Source organism: Gossypium arboreum, chromosome 10 (genome assembly GCF_025698485.1).
Source record: "Gossypium arboreum isolate Shixiya-1 chromosome 10, ASM2569848v2, whole genome shotgun sequence".
Classification (NCBI taxonomy): domain Eukaryota; kingdom Viridiplantae; phylum Streptophyta; class Magnoliopsida; order Malvales; family Malvaceae; genus Gossypium; species Gossypium arboreum.
Genome location: NC_069079.1, coordinates 118,494,164 through 118,507,928, shown reverse-complemented (window position 1 = coordinate 118,507,928; position 13,765 = coordinate 118,494,164). Strand labels below are relative to the sequence as shown.

The window sequence follows — 13,765 nt, the reverse complement described above, 5'->3', positions numbered from 1 at the left end:
ATAAATTGAATGAAATTGTCAATTTAAAATCGGGTGAAAATTGGGAAAATGGTAAATTATCAAAATTCTCCTGAATCTTGATATTTCTGCAATTTCACCAGGTAAGTTCGTGTAACTTGGATTATATTCTTAAATGCTTGAAATGTATGTTATTGATGTGAATATGATTTTAATGTTCATTGTATGAAAATTGATGAAACATTGATATATTTGATAAAAAGGGGAAGAAATCCCGGTTGAACGAAAAGGAACTGACGGTAAAAAGGATCTAGCTCGGACGGGTGATCCTATCCTGATATAGCCCTCCCGAAGAATACGTGTAAAATGGATTTAGCCCGGACGGTTAATCCGAATTAGGGTCTGAATTTAGCCTGGGCTGGTAATTCAGATCCAAGCTCATTAGAGTTGTAACACCTCTCGCCCGCATCCGACGTCGGGATGGGGTTCGAGGTGCTACCTAACTTTTACTAACACTTCTATACTAAACAGGGCCATGAAATCTCAAATAATTAAAATGAATTTATAATCCCATAATCAAAATAGGCCAACACATATGGTCAAAGCCATATCACATACTCTAATATTTAAACTCCTATACATGCCATAGACTTAAAGTACTTGAAATCACTACATCAATAGCGGTAGCTTGACAGTGTGATAATATCTCCGACGAACTCCAACCCGAACAAACCTGGAAACCCTAGAGAACATGGAAAAGAAGGGGGTAAGCTTTCTCTTAGTAAGTTCATATGAAAACAATAAGCAACTCATTAACTTGTTTTATCAATGTTTACAACATATTCTCAAGTTTACGACAAGCTGTCTTCCAGCACAGCAGTCACTAAATTATTTATATCTGGAGCTACGAAACTCCGAATTAAGTTCCATAAATTTTCCCTGAAATTAGACTCATTTATATTTCTTCCATAAAATTTTCAAAATTTTTGGTCGAGCCATTTAGTACAGTTTATTAGTTAAAGTATTCCATGTTTCAGGGTATGACTACTCTGACCCCTGTACACTACAAACCGAATTTTTCCCTGTACAGAATTCCAATGACCATGCCGTTTGTTTCCTGTAAAAATAGACTCAATAAGGAATCCATACATGTAAGGTATGACTCTTAATAATTTTTGTAAAATTTATGGTGAATTTATAAAATCAGAACAGGGGATCTCGAACTCATTCAGACCCTGTTTTACAAGAATTCAAATATCACACAATATAGAATTCTTTTTCTTCCCCTATTTCTTTCATGTGAAAATAGACTCATTAAGATTTAATCCCATATTTTATTCTGCCTCTAAATCATTTTCTACTATTTTTAGTGTATTTTCAAAATTACACTACTGCAGTAACTCAAATCTGTCAAGGCTAAGTTACTCATTCATGATCATTGTTCACAAAATTAATACAACATCATTTCATCTATCATGGTAAGAACACATATTATGCATCATAGATCATCATATATCAAGGCATTCTCATAGGCTTAGTATACATACTTGCACAACTCGTAACATAGCTCAAGTGCATACTCACCAATGACTTACCTCATTGGGACCATCATCAACTCTTTCCTTGGATTACCCGTTGAACACTTGGAATACTAATTGGATACTCGGAAAAGCCTTTGCACATAAGTGCCTCAATTGTAGCTAAAGCTACCTCATATCTCATGACATTTCAATGCTCACTCTCGAGCTAGTCATCTAGACTCATAATTCCTAGCGACATGTCACTCGTATCCTATTCTATTCCAAATGTTCAAACGGGATTTTTCCTTGTCTATTAAGGCTTTGTCTTATCATATTTCTATTAATCACATACACATTAATATTTGTACAATTCATGTAATGATAACATTTAAATACATGTATAGCATGGTATTGTTTATATACGAACTTACCTCAATACCACAAAGGTAAAAAAAAAAACGTAATTATCCCTTAATCGATTTCTTTCCGTTCTAGGTCCAAATCTCGATTTTCATCATCTAAAACATCACATTCAACTTAAAACAATGTACTGATCAAATGTCCATTGACACACTTGGGCCATTTTTACAATTTTGCCCCTATATTTTACCAAAATTACCAAATTACCCCTAGGCTCGTAAAATAATTTTTGTCACATTTCTTTACCCCTTGAGTCTAGATGAACCATTTTCATAACTATAGCAACTCATAATTTCAACTATTTCACACATTTACAACTCATTTTACAACTTAGCAATCTAGCCCTTTTTAAGGTGTTTTCATGCAATTTCTTTCACAAAAGTTGTTTATTAGACAACTAGAACTCATAATCTTCCATAAAAACACAACAAACAACACATTTACTCTCATGGCAAAACCCTAGACTCTTCATCATTTTGCACAATAGTCCCCTCTTATGAAAGCTCATGCTTTAGGGGTTACAAAAATGTAAAAATCTTCAAGAAAGACATTAAAACTACTTACTTGCTAAGCCTCAAAGTTGCTGAAAATATGAAGCTTTCAAAACCCATTTTTTGGCTGAAAAAATCGGTTTAGAGAAGATGAAAAAGGATGATATCGTCCTATTATTATTTTATTACCTATTTGGTCAAAAGTCACCTAATATCCCATAAATTTTGGCTTTTTTAAAAATTTTGTCTCCCCCTGGCCGGCCACACACTTAAAAAGGGTCCAATTTCCCTTTAAAGGCCTCCAATTTTAGTTCTCTAGTCTATTAACACCTTTAGGCACTAAAATACAACTTTTACCTTTTACGCGATTTAGTTTTTTTTTTGAAATTGGACTAGAAATCGCTACAATTAACTTACCAAAATTTACATGCACTTATAAAATTATATTATAACACATAAAATAATACTAAAATAATTTTCTCTGGCCTCGAAATAGTGGTCCCGAAACCACTGTTCCGACTAGGCCCAAAATCGGGCTGTTACAAGAGTAATTGTCGTTGCAAGGGATTTAGCCTGAACTGGTAATCCTGCTGTAAGGATGAGGTTCGCGGGAGTGTGCTTTCTGAAATGAAATGTGTAAGACCATGGTTGAAAGATACCATGACAACATGATATGAAATGTGTAAGACCATGGTTGAAAGATGCCATGGCAATATGATATGAAATGTGTAAGACCATGGTTGATAGATACCATAGTAACATGATATGAAATGTGTAAGACCATGGATGAAAGATACAATGGCAACACGATATGAAATGTGTAAGACAATGGTTGAAAGATACCATGGCAACATGACGGGAAATGAATAAGACCATGGTTGAAAGATACCATGGCAGCATTACATGAAATGAATAAGACCATGGTTGAAAGATACCATGGCAACGTGACATGAAATGAACAAGACCATGGTTAAAAGATACCATGGCAACATGACGGAAAATGAGTAAGACCATAGTTGAAAGACACTATGGCATCATGTCAAAGATAAATAAGACCGTGGATGGAAGACGCTATGACATCTATTAAACAATTGATATTCAGGTAATATGTATCAGATGACGAATGGATATATGAAATGGTAGTGTGAAATGTTTACAAGAACTGGTCATATGGAAATATATGTACAAAATAGTTGTATGAAATAATTAGAAGATAGATAAACGAAATAAGAATAAGTACATGGAATATAATTTATGTTAAGTTTGATATAAACTATTACCGAATAAATATACATAAAATATACGGAAATGATGGAGCATGAAATATTGATATAATGAAATGATTGATATATACTTATGAAAAAACGGTAACAAAATGATATGTTTCATGACATGTACATATATGATTATCTTTGATATGTTGATACAAGAAAATTATGTAAGTAAAGACAATTATTAAACTCAAGTGTGACATGTCGAGAAAATAAGTATATCAATGTTGAATTTATATGAAATATGTGCAAGTATACTAACAATGATGTTGTTTGACGCTTAGACAAGTGCTAAGCTATTGATTGAATGGTAACATGTTTAATTATAAGGAGCATTGAAATGGTAAGTACTTAGATGAAAATAAATTTTAAGATTTTACGAAAATTTTTTTCTATGATCCCGATTTAATTCCGGTTGGTTTCTAATGTATGTTTAAGGCTTCGAGGGCCCAATAGAGAGTCGTTATGATTATTTTCAAAATATGAATAATAAATGACTCAGAATTATCTGAAAATATTTAGTAAACTCCAGTAATGCCTCGTACCCTATTCCGGCAATGAATACGGGTAGGGGGTGTTACAGTGCCTCTCTTTTTTGTTTTGTTTGCAAGTATTAGGGAGGTCAACAAAAAGGGGTTTTGCCATTTCGGTATAATATGACCAAGGGTGCCAGGTCTTGGGCGGTGGGTGTGCTGGAGCAACTGTACTACGCACATGGGGCAACAGCGTTAGAAAACCTAGGGTTTCTGGCTTTCCAATTTTTTTTTTAAATTTTGGGCCTGTCGGGCTTCATTATTTTGGGCTAGGGTTAATTGGGCTGATGATCTTTATAAGGGACTTAAACAATTATTATTATTTGGTTTTAATGTGTTTGGGCCCAGGCTGGGCAAAATAGGCCGGTTAAATATCATAAAAACAAACAAAATAAAAGAATTTAACTTACCACATTGAGGTATTGTTTTTAATATAAATTTATGAAATAGCTTCGGTTATCAATCAATTGGTTCTATGTTAGATCAGAAATTCTCTGGTTCACGATTAAAAAAATTAAAAATCGGTCAATTAAGTATAATTTTCTTTTTTAAATATATTATTTAATTATTATTTTTCATCATTGTTTGAAAAAAAAAGAAAAAAAAATACTTGGCCAGATTCAATAAGGGACAACATAACCCATGCAGTGTTGACAGTATGCAGCTTGTCTCCCTCAAGATTAGTATAAACCTGTTCCACGTGCATGTATCATTGATTTTAATTAATTATAAAATAAGTTAAGTATGTCTTTGTCGATTCAGTATTAACTCAATTAGTATGTGTATTATTGTCAATGTAAGAGGACATAAGTTCGAGTGCGTTGAAGCGTATTATCTTATTATTTATGGGTTGGGGAGGGGTTATAGGTAGACTTATTCACGGGTCGAGCTATCCGCCCAAGCCTGTCCGCCCGAAATTTGAGAGGGTTTGAGTGAAAATATTAGGTTCGAAAAATGAGTTTGGACAAAAAAATTTAGACTTGTTTAAAAACAGATAAAGTGGAACAGGTTTGAACATATTCTTTAAAAGATAAGTTAAGTATAAACTTGTTCCACATGCGGCTTGAACATTCAAGGCTCGAGCCCGGCCCGTTTTTAAGTTTATAATACTTTATATTATATTATTTTTATATATTATGTAATTTAGAACATGTTAAAAAATAAACATATACAAAATATATAATACTACTCTAATGTAAACATTAAAATAATGTTGAGATGACTATATAAAATTTCAATAAAAATGTATAAAATTATTAAATATTAAAATAATGTAATATAAATATATTTTTAAAAAAAATTAAAAATAATATGGACGGCCCTAAAATGGGCTTGATTAATCTTTTGTAAATATAGAAGTGTTTGGGCAAAATTTAAAGCCCATATTCGAGTCAGGTCGAGCTTGGCAAACATAAAATATGTTAATATCATGCTTAGGTCCGATTCGAACTTGACCCGACCCGACTCATGAATACCTTTAGTTATGGGTAGCTTTAGATATTGTGTAAAAAAAACAGATATAATTAAAAACTTATAATGAGATTGTCTACCCACATCAAAAACTCTCTCATAAGATAAAGTGGTATAAAACACTTAAAAATATTTTAAATAAACTTTATTACATCATCAACATGGATATTGTAGATCCAAATTTAGTAAATATATATTTTAAAAGTAAAATTGATTTAAATATTTTTATAGTAAATAAGTTTTTCTTTTTGAAAATTCAACTGGACTTTTATAAAATCTTAAACCTTAATAAATAAATAGTTTCAGCAACACTAGACTTGAGACCAGTAAAGAAAGCTAATTAAAACAAGAACAAAGCAAGAGGACCTAAATTCGCACAGAATTAGCCCATGAAATTTTAAATGAATGAAACAAAAAAAGGAAACCTAATGCTATCCTATACCAGTCGAAATCAACAACTGGACACCATAAGTCAATGTCTTTTCACATCACCGTCCCAGCTTTTGATGATAGCAGGTTTCAAAAAATCTTTTAGTCTTCTGCTACCCATTTTTTATGAAGGCTACTTTCCTTTTTTCAGTTTGGTAGCCTTGGCTGACTTTTCTCTAGTGCGCGGCGAACATAACTTGGAACACCACCCAACAGGTAATGGCCTTCTTCCTTTTTTAGTGCCTCTTTCACAAGAATATGGGCGTATGTATTCTCTGTTTTAGGGATAAAATGAAACCCAATCTCTTGAAAATGGACCTTTTTGCTGTGAATATCTCTGATGAGTGCTCCAATAATCGATCTGTCAAAATCTGTAGTTTGGCATTTTTTATTACAGTTCTTGAATCTCTCACTATTTCCAGAATACTAAAACCCATAAAAATTCCTAATCACATGGCTCGTAATTCTGCATATGCCTCTGCCACAAGTGAAGATGCTACATCGGAGTGGAGAACCATCTTTGATGCCAAGATCTCACCCCCCACATCTCGTACTACTAGTCCCGAAGTAGATCTGAAAGAGTGCTGGTCGAATGTTGCGTCAAAGTAAATTGGCACACTTGTTCTCCTATCAATATATTTATGGCCTTTGTCTACTTTTAAGGTGAGTTTCTTCTCTTTTATGTCGTCCAACTCAAAAATATAACTGTAAATTTGTTTCAAAATGTCCCTATCCGTCGTACTTTTCCTTTTATAGATTAACCAATTTCTATATGTCCAAATTAACCAAAGTCAGCAACAGAAAAGGCGACATTATTCGCTAGTCCCCCGACTAAAAACCCAGGTAAGCCACTCCCACATGCTTTGAATGACATTATTAAGTACCCAAGAAAGGTTTAAATACATCCATACCTCTACATTGTAGGACACTGTAGAAATATATGGTTACTATCTTCCTCATAGTGAAGACACCGAAGACAATGAGCTTCTATAGCCACTTTTTTGTGCTTGAGATTAGCTAAAGTAGGAATATAATTTCAAGAGATTCTCCATATTATTATTGTAACTTTCGAAGGGATGTATAAATTCCATAGTTTTCTGTAAAAATCTTTAGTCTCGGCATGTATAATATTATTACTAGGACCCGAATTAGTCCCCTGTAATAGTTTATAGACGCTTTTAACTGAGAAATTGCCGAACGGTTCTCCTTTCCACACTTGGAAGTCATCGTGTATTGTCTTCGCCAAAGGGATTCTGTAACACCCCGTACCCGAGACCGTTGCCGGAGTCGAACACAAGGTGTTAACGAACTTAATTCATTAATTAAACAACTCATACAATTTATTTTAAAATTTTCGACAAGTTGGCTAATCGCATCACATCGCTTTAAAAATCATATCTTGAGTTACTAAACTCAAATCCAATTCGTAAATTTTTCCTAAAACTAGACTCATATATATATCTACTAATTTTTTTCTAGAATTTTTGGTTGGGCCAATTAGTACAGCTTTATTAGTTAAAGTCTCCCTATTTCGTGGTTCAACTATTCGACCTCTGTATTACTTAATCGATATCTCCTGCATGAGCTTCAATGACTATGCCGCTTATCTCTAATAAAACTATACTCAATAAGGAATCTGTACATATAAAGCATGACTTCTAATTATCTTTGTAAAATTTATGGTGAATTTTCAAATTGAGCAGGGGATCCAAATCGCCTCGTCCTGTTTCACAAAAATTTAAACATCTCATAAAATATAGCTCATATACTGTTTCGCTTATTCCATATGAAAATAGACTCATCAAGCTTCGATTCCATAACTTATTCATTATTTAATTCCATTTTTACTATTTTTAGTGATTTTTCAAACTCACGCCATCGTCTTGTCTGAATCTATTTTATGGTAAATTTTACCTATTTCATGGTTTCCATGGATTAGCTAGCAATTTGACATACATAATACCAAATATGATCATGATTAGCCATTCCAATGGCTAATCATTACCAAGCATTTCTATCTCCATACCACTAAATAACCATATCAGAAGACCATATATACAAAATGATTATAATGCTATACATGTCATACTCAAAATATACAAGCCATTATGTCAAGATGGTATACGGATAGTGTGAGCGTGCCTCCAACCGCTTCCGATTTCCGAGCTAGCTTGTCAACACTACAAGGAATGAAAAGGAGGAGTAAGCATAAATGCTTAGTAAGCTCACATGCAAATAGCAAGTAACATAACCATATAAGCAAACATAAAACATCATTTGCATAATCATCACCAAGACATTCATATCACCTTTTCATTTATCATCTTACCATATTGTTGTTATATCGAGTTTTCAACCCGAGGGTTAAGTACATACCTGTTCAAATTATCCATTTCACAACACTTACCAATACGTCCCTTTCATCTTGAGTATTCCTCCATTTGAGTAGAACTTTACCCGTTGAACACATCGGAATATAATTGGATACATGGAAAGTTTGCACATAAGTGCCACATATGTAGCCAAGCTACCATGTAACCCGCCCATAAGTGAACTCGGACTCAACTCAACGAGTTCGGGCGTTCACATCCATAAGTGAACTCGGACTCAACTCAACGAGTTTGGATGCCTAGTTACATCTCACGAACTCGGACTCAACTCAACGAGTTCGGACGTCAGATCCATAAGTGAACTCCTGACTCAACTCAACGAGTTCGGATGCCCAAATATTCCAAATGACATGTCACTTGTATCCTAATCCATTCCTAAGGTTCAACGGACCTTTTTCCCAATCATGTGTCTCAACCATCTTCTACGGAATGCCGATACCGATATTCGGTAGTATTTCATATTTTCCAAATATATCACATAATTTGACATATTATCAAACAATTATCACAAGTATAATATTTCATAATAATTATCATATCATTTAAAAACATTAAAACATTTAAAATAATAACTATGTTACCAACATTTACGTATGAACTTACCTCGTATGCTAAAATGGCTATTTTACCATTTCGCCCACAACTTGGTATTTTCCCATTTTACCCCAATTTTAGTTTTCCTTGCTCTATCATTTAAAATATAGTCTAATTAGGACTCACATTATTCAAATTGACCCAAAATCATATTTTGAAAAATTACAATTTTGCCCCTAAACTTTTGCATATTTACACTTTTGCCCCAAAGCTCGTAAATTAAAATTCAGCCTATTTTCTTATGTTTTATGACATGCTGATCATTTTTCCTTCTATGGCAACATCAAATTCTCACTCTAACATGTACTTATGACTATTAGGTATTTTTACCGATTAAGCCCTTTTGCTCGCTTTTCACTTAAAACCGAGTAGCACAAGTTGTCTAACATAATTTAAAACCTCATATTCTATCATAAAGCTCCAAAATACACAAATTTCACCTATGGGTATTTTTCCAAATATAAACCCTAGGTTAAATTATTGCTAGCATAAGCTAAATCGAGCTACGGACTCCAAAACGTAAAAATCATTAAAAACGAGGCTAGAACGAACTTACAATCGAGCTTGGAAGCTTGAAAACCCTAGCCATGGTTTCTCCTTGCTATATTCGGCCATGGGGTTGAAGATGAGCAAAATTGGCTTTTAATTTTGTATTTTAATTCATTTTACCCCTAAATGACCAAAATGCCCTTACTACTAAACTTTCCAAAATTCCATCCATGTCCAATTTTTGTCCATAGACTTAGAAATTGGTAAAATTACTCTTTAAGGACCTCTAATTAATAATCTAATTCAATTTTATGCAAAATACTTCTAGAACACAAGTTTTGCAATTTATTCAATTTAGTCCCAAATTTCAAATTAAGTACTTTATGCATAAAATTTCTTCACGAAATTTTCACACAATCATGCAATCATATCATAGACCTTAAAATAATCATAAAATAATTATTTATATCTCGGATTTTGTGGTTACGAAACCACTATTCCGACTAGGCCCAAAATCAGGATATTACAGATTCGCATAATTTTCTTTGCAATATCCGCATTAAAGGTATTAACAATTATATCTGTTTTCCAAGTTCTATTAGTGACCTCAATCAAATTCGATACTAACTTGATGTTTTCATTGTTGTCTTCATTTTGTAATCTGTCTGCTTCATCTCCCGAAATCCATAGATCATCCTAAATAGAAATTCGCTCCCCCATACCAACCCTCTAGTATAGGCCTTTCTCTAGAAGTTCTTTTGCTGCCCAGATGCTCTTCCAGGTAAACGAAGGTAAATTCCCTAACTGAGCATTAAAAAAATTTGAGTTTGGATAATATTTTGCTTTCAAAACTCGGGCTAACAAAGAATTGGGAAAATTTATAAGATGCCAACCCTGCTTGGCTAATAATGTAATATTAAATTTGTCAAGATTTCGAAAACCTAGGCCACCATCTTCTTTTAATGAACATAGATCCTTCTAAGCACACCAATGAATACATTTTCTACCTTGACCTGTTTGCCACCAGAATTTAGTAGTTATACCCTCCAAAGCAGCACATAAAGATTTAGGAAGTAAGAAACAAGCTATAGTGTAGGTTGGAATGGATTGGAGAATAGCTTTTATGAATACCTCTTTCCCTCCTTAAGAAAGATGCCTTATACTCCAGTTATCGATTTGTTGTTAAATCTATCCTTTAAGACTTGAAAAGACAATTTTCTTCTTCTTCCTACCATATTGGGGAAACCAAGGTATCGTTCTGGATTATTTGAGTTACACACCCTAAGTACGCTATAAATTTTTGTTTTTTCCCCCTGCGTATTGGTACTAAAAAATACTGTAGACTTATCATAATAGACACATTGACCAAAACAAATCTCATATTCATGCAAAATCTACTTTAAAGAATGAGTTCTTCTTTTTGTAGCCTCTCTAAACAAAATACAATCGTCTGCAAAAAATAGATGTGAAACTTGCGAATCACTTCTACTTGCCCTAACACCTCTAATTATTTTTCTTTTCATTGTAAGCAGCATAAGACTAGAAAGGCCTTCCCCACAAAATAGAAATAGGAACGGGCTCAAGGGATCACCCTGTCCTAGTCCTAAGGATGAAAAGTTTTTCCAATATGACCATTAAAGACCACCGAGTATGAAACTGTAGATACGCATTTCATTAAAGAGTTAACCCAACCTGGATCAAAACACATTCTCTTCATTATTTCTTTCACAAAATTCTATTTAACCCTATCGTACGCTTTACTCATGTCCAATTTCACAGCTATAAACCCATTTTTCCCTACCTTCTTGTGCTTTAAGATGTTTAAAATTTCATAGGCCAGTAAAACATTATCAAAAATCAATCTCTCAAGCACAAAAGCACTTTGTGCTAAATCAATACATTTATTTACCACAACCCAAAGACGATTAGCAATGACCTTAGCCATCAATTTATAAAGCAAGTTACATAAACTAATTGGTCTAAATTGAGTAATATTTGAAGGATTTGGACTTTTCGTTATTAGCACTATTAGTTTTATTGATCAAACTAATGTCCAGACCTTCATTCAGTAGTTGAAGACAAAAAGATGTAACATCTTCCCCGATAATTGGCCAACACTTCTGATAGAATAAAGCCAGAAAGCTGACCTCTCCTGGCGCTTTTGTGGGACCTAATTCTGATAATGCCTCTCGGATCTCCTCATTAGTATAACTCGCCTTTAACCTAGAATTGTCTTTATCAAATATACATCGATCAATTCATGACAAAATATATTCGTGATTTCCCCTCCTCCTAGCTGAAAAAAATTTTTGGAAATACGATCTAGCAATTACTTCCATTTCCCAAACCACTTCCATTTCCCTATCATCATCGAATTGTATTTTGCAGATAAAATTCCTTCTTTGTCGCTGTGTCACTTGCTTATGAAAAAATACAGTATTTCTATCCCCAAATTTCAACCAATTAACTCGTGCCTCTGTTTCCAATAATGCTCATCCTTTTCTATCTCAAAATTAAGTTGGATATTTATGTCAATGAGTTCTACCAAATTTTCATCATTCTTTTCAAATTCCAACAATTTTGCCAATTTAGAAGTTAACACCTCCTTTTTCTCTTTTCTGCTACGCCGAATTTGATTAGCCCATCTCTCCAAGCCTTTCTTCACACTTTCTAACTTACTCAGTAGATCTTCTGTGGAATTATCCCAAATATGTCGAACCTTCTCAACAAATTATTCATCCAAAGCCTACCAAGCTTCAAACTTGAAACTTCTGTTACGCCGCCCTTTGTCTTCTTTTTTAGTAGTAATAAACAATGGACAATGGTTTGAAAAAGAATGAGGAAGATGTTGAATTACAGACTCAGGAAATAAAGATATCCATTTCTTGGTAGCCACTCCCCTATCTAAATGTTCTTGAATGTTTCTTTCCGACAAATTTTCTCTCTCCCAAGTAAACCAATTCCCGGAATAACCCACATCCAACAAATTACAATATTTCAACACCTTACGAAATGCTTCCATTTGCCTTTCCTCTTGAGGTAAGCCTCCATTCTTTTCGAATCCGTACATAATTTCATTAAATTCACAACAAACCAACCATGGAAGCTCCCCAACATTACACAGATGTCTTAAAAGATTCTAAGATTCATCCCTATCCTACGTATAAGGAGATCCATAAAAATTGGTAAATCTCCACTTATTACATTCATCAGCATCTTCAATTACCACATCAATATGTCGTTTTGAAAAACTTTAAAGCATAATACTAATATCCCCATGCCATACCAAACATAACCCTCCTCTAGAACCAATCGATTCAACATCAATACCATTAGGAAAACTACAACTCCTTCGAATTATTTCCATCTGACTTTTATTAATTTTTATCTCTATGAAGAAAACCATTTGGGGATTATATATCTCAGCGAATGCCGAAGTCTTCGAACTGTCTGTGGGCTCTCCAAACCACGAATATTCTAACTTAAAATTTTTATTGAGCCCGGTTGACTTGCCTCTTGGCAGCCGCCGATGATAAATGGTTAATTTCCAGCATTCTCCTATTCATTACCGCTAAAGTGTTGATCTCTTCCCTGGCTGTCAATTATTTAATCTCCCCTAGCTCTTTTTTCCCCTCCTCTTCGATTAATACATCATCTTCTAGATCATGATCCATTGCAGTTTAAGCCTAACCTGCTAATGAATTCTCCCCCCATTGACATGAAAAAAACGATCTCCCTTCCAAATTAAATCCCAATATTGGATCAATAGCCTTACTATACCCCGCTTTTTTACTATGTCCCACAGGTTGTTTCTTGGTACTTGGCTACCCTCACGGTTTCCACCCAGTTCTCCCATGTCTTCCTCACGTAACCAGATACTATTCATTGCTAGAGCTCTTCGAGATTGTGCTCGCAATAATAAATACCAACCCATTTCAGCAATTTCTACTCCTAACGCCATTTTTGCTTCAATAAAAAAATCGCTATAGCCCAATCGGCCATAATAGAAACAAAAAAAAGTGACATCTTTCATACTTAAATCTGACATATGAGATTTTTTCAGAAAACATAACCTGCTTCTTCCCCTTCAAAGGACGCCGTATATCAATTTGGACTCTTATTCTCATAAATTTGCGATTTTCTTTCCCTAGATTTGAACCGTCATTTCGAACTATCATACTCCATAAAGTTCCTTATGAA

At 33.9% G+C, this 13,765-nt stretch overlaps 2 long non-coding RNA genes across 3 annotated transcripts; one reads left to right on the top strand and one right to left on the bottom strand.

The window, feature by feature from the left end:
• Nucleotides 1–499: 499 nt before the first annotated feature.
• Nucleotides 500–2,576, bottom strand: LOC128281585 (uncharacterized). The gene is made up of 2 exons (XR_008271826.1): nucleotides 2,463–2,576; nucleotides 500–700 (listed from the first exon to the last, which is right to left on the bottom strand). It is a non-coding gene; the product is annotated as an uncharacterized LOC128281585 (long non-coding RNA).
• A 3,397-nt stretch (nucleotides 2,577–5,973) lies between these two features.
• LOC108488583 (uncharacterized) lies at nucleotides 5,974–7,443 on the top strand. Of its 2 annotated transcripts, none has more exons than XR_001871781.2 (4): nucleotides 5,974–6,308; nucleotides 6,586–6,755; nucleotides 6,849–6,935; nucleotides 7,017–7,443. It is a non-coding gene; the product is annotated as an uncharacterized LOC108488583 (long non-coding RNA). The 2 variants fall into 2 exon arrangements; XR_001871780.2 differs by having other exon boundaries at nucleotides 6,515–6,755.
• The last annotated feature ends 6,322 nt before the right edge of the window (nucleotides 7,444–13,765 follow it).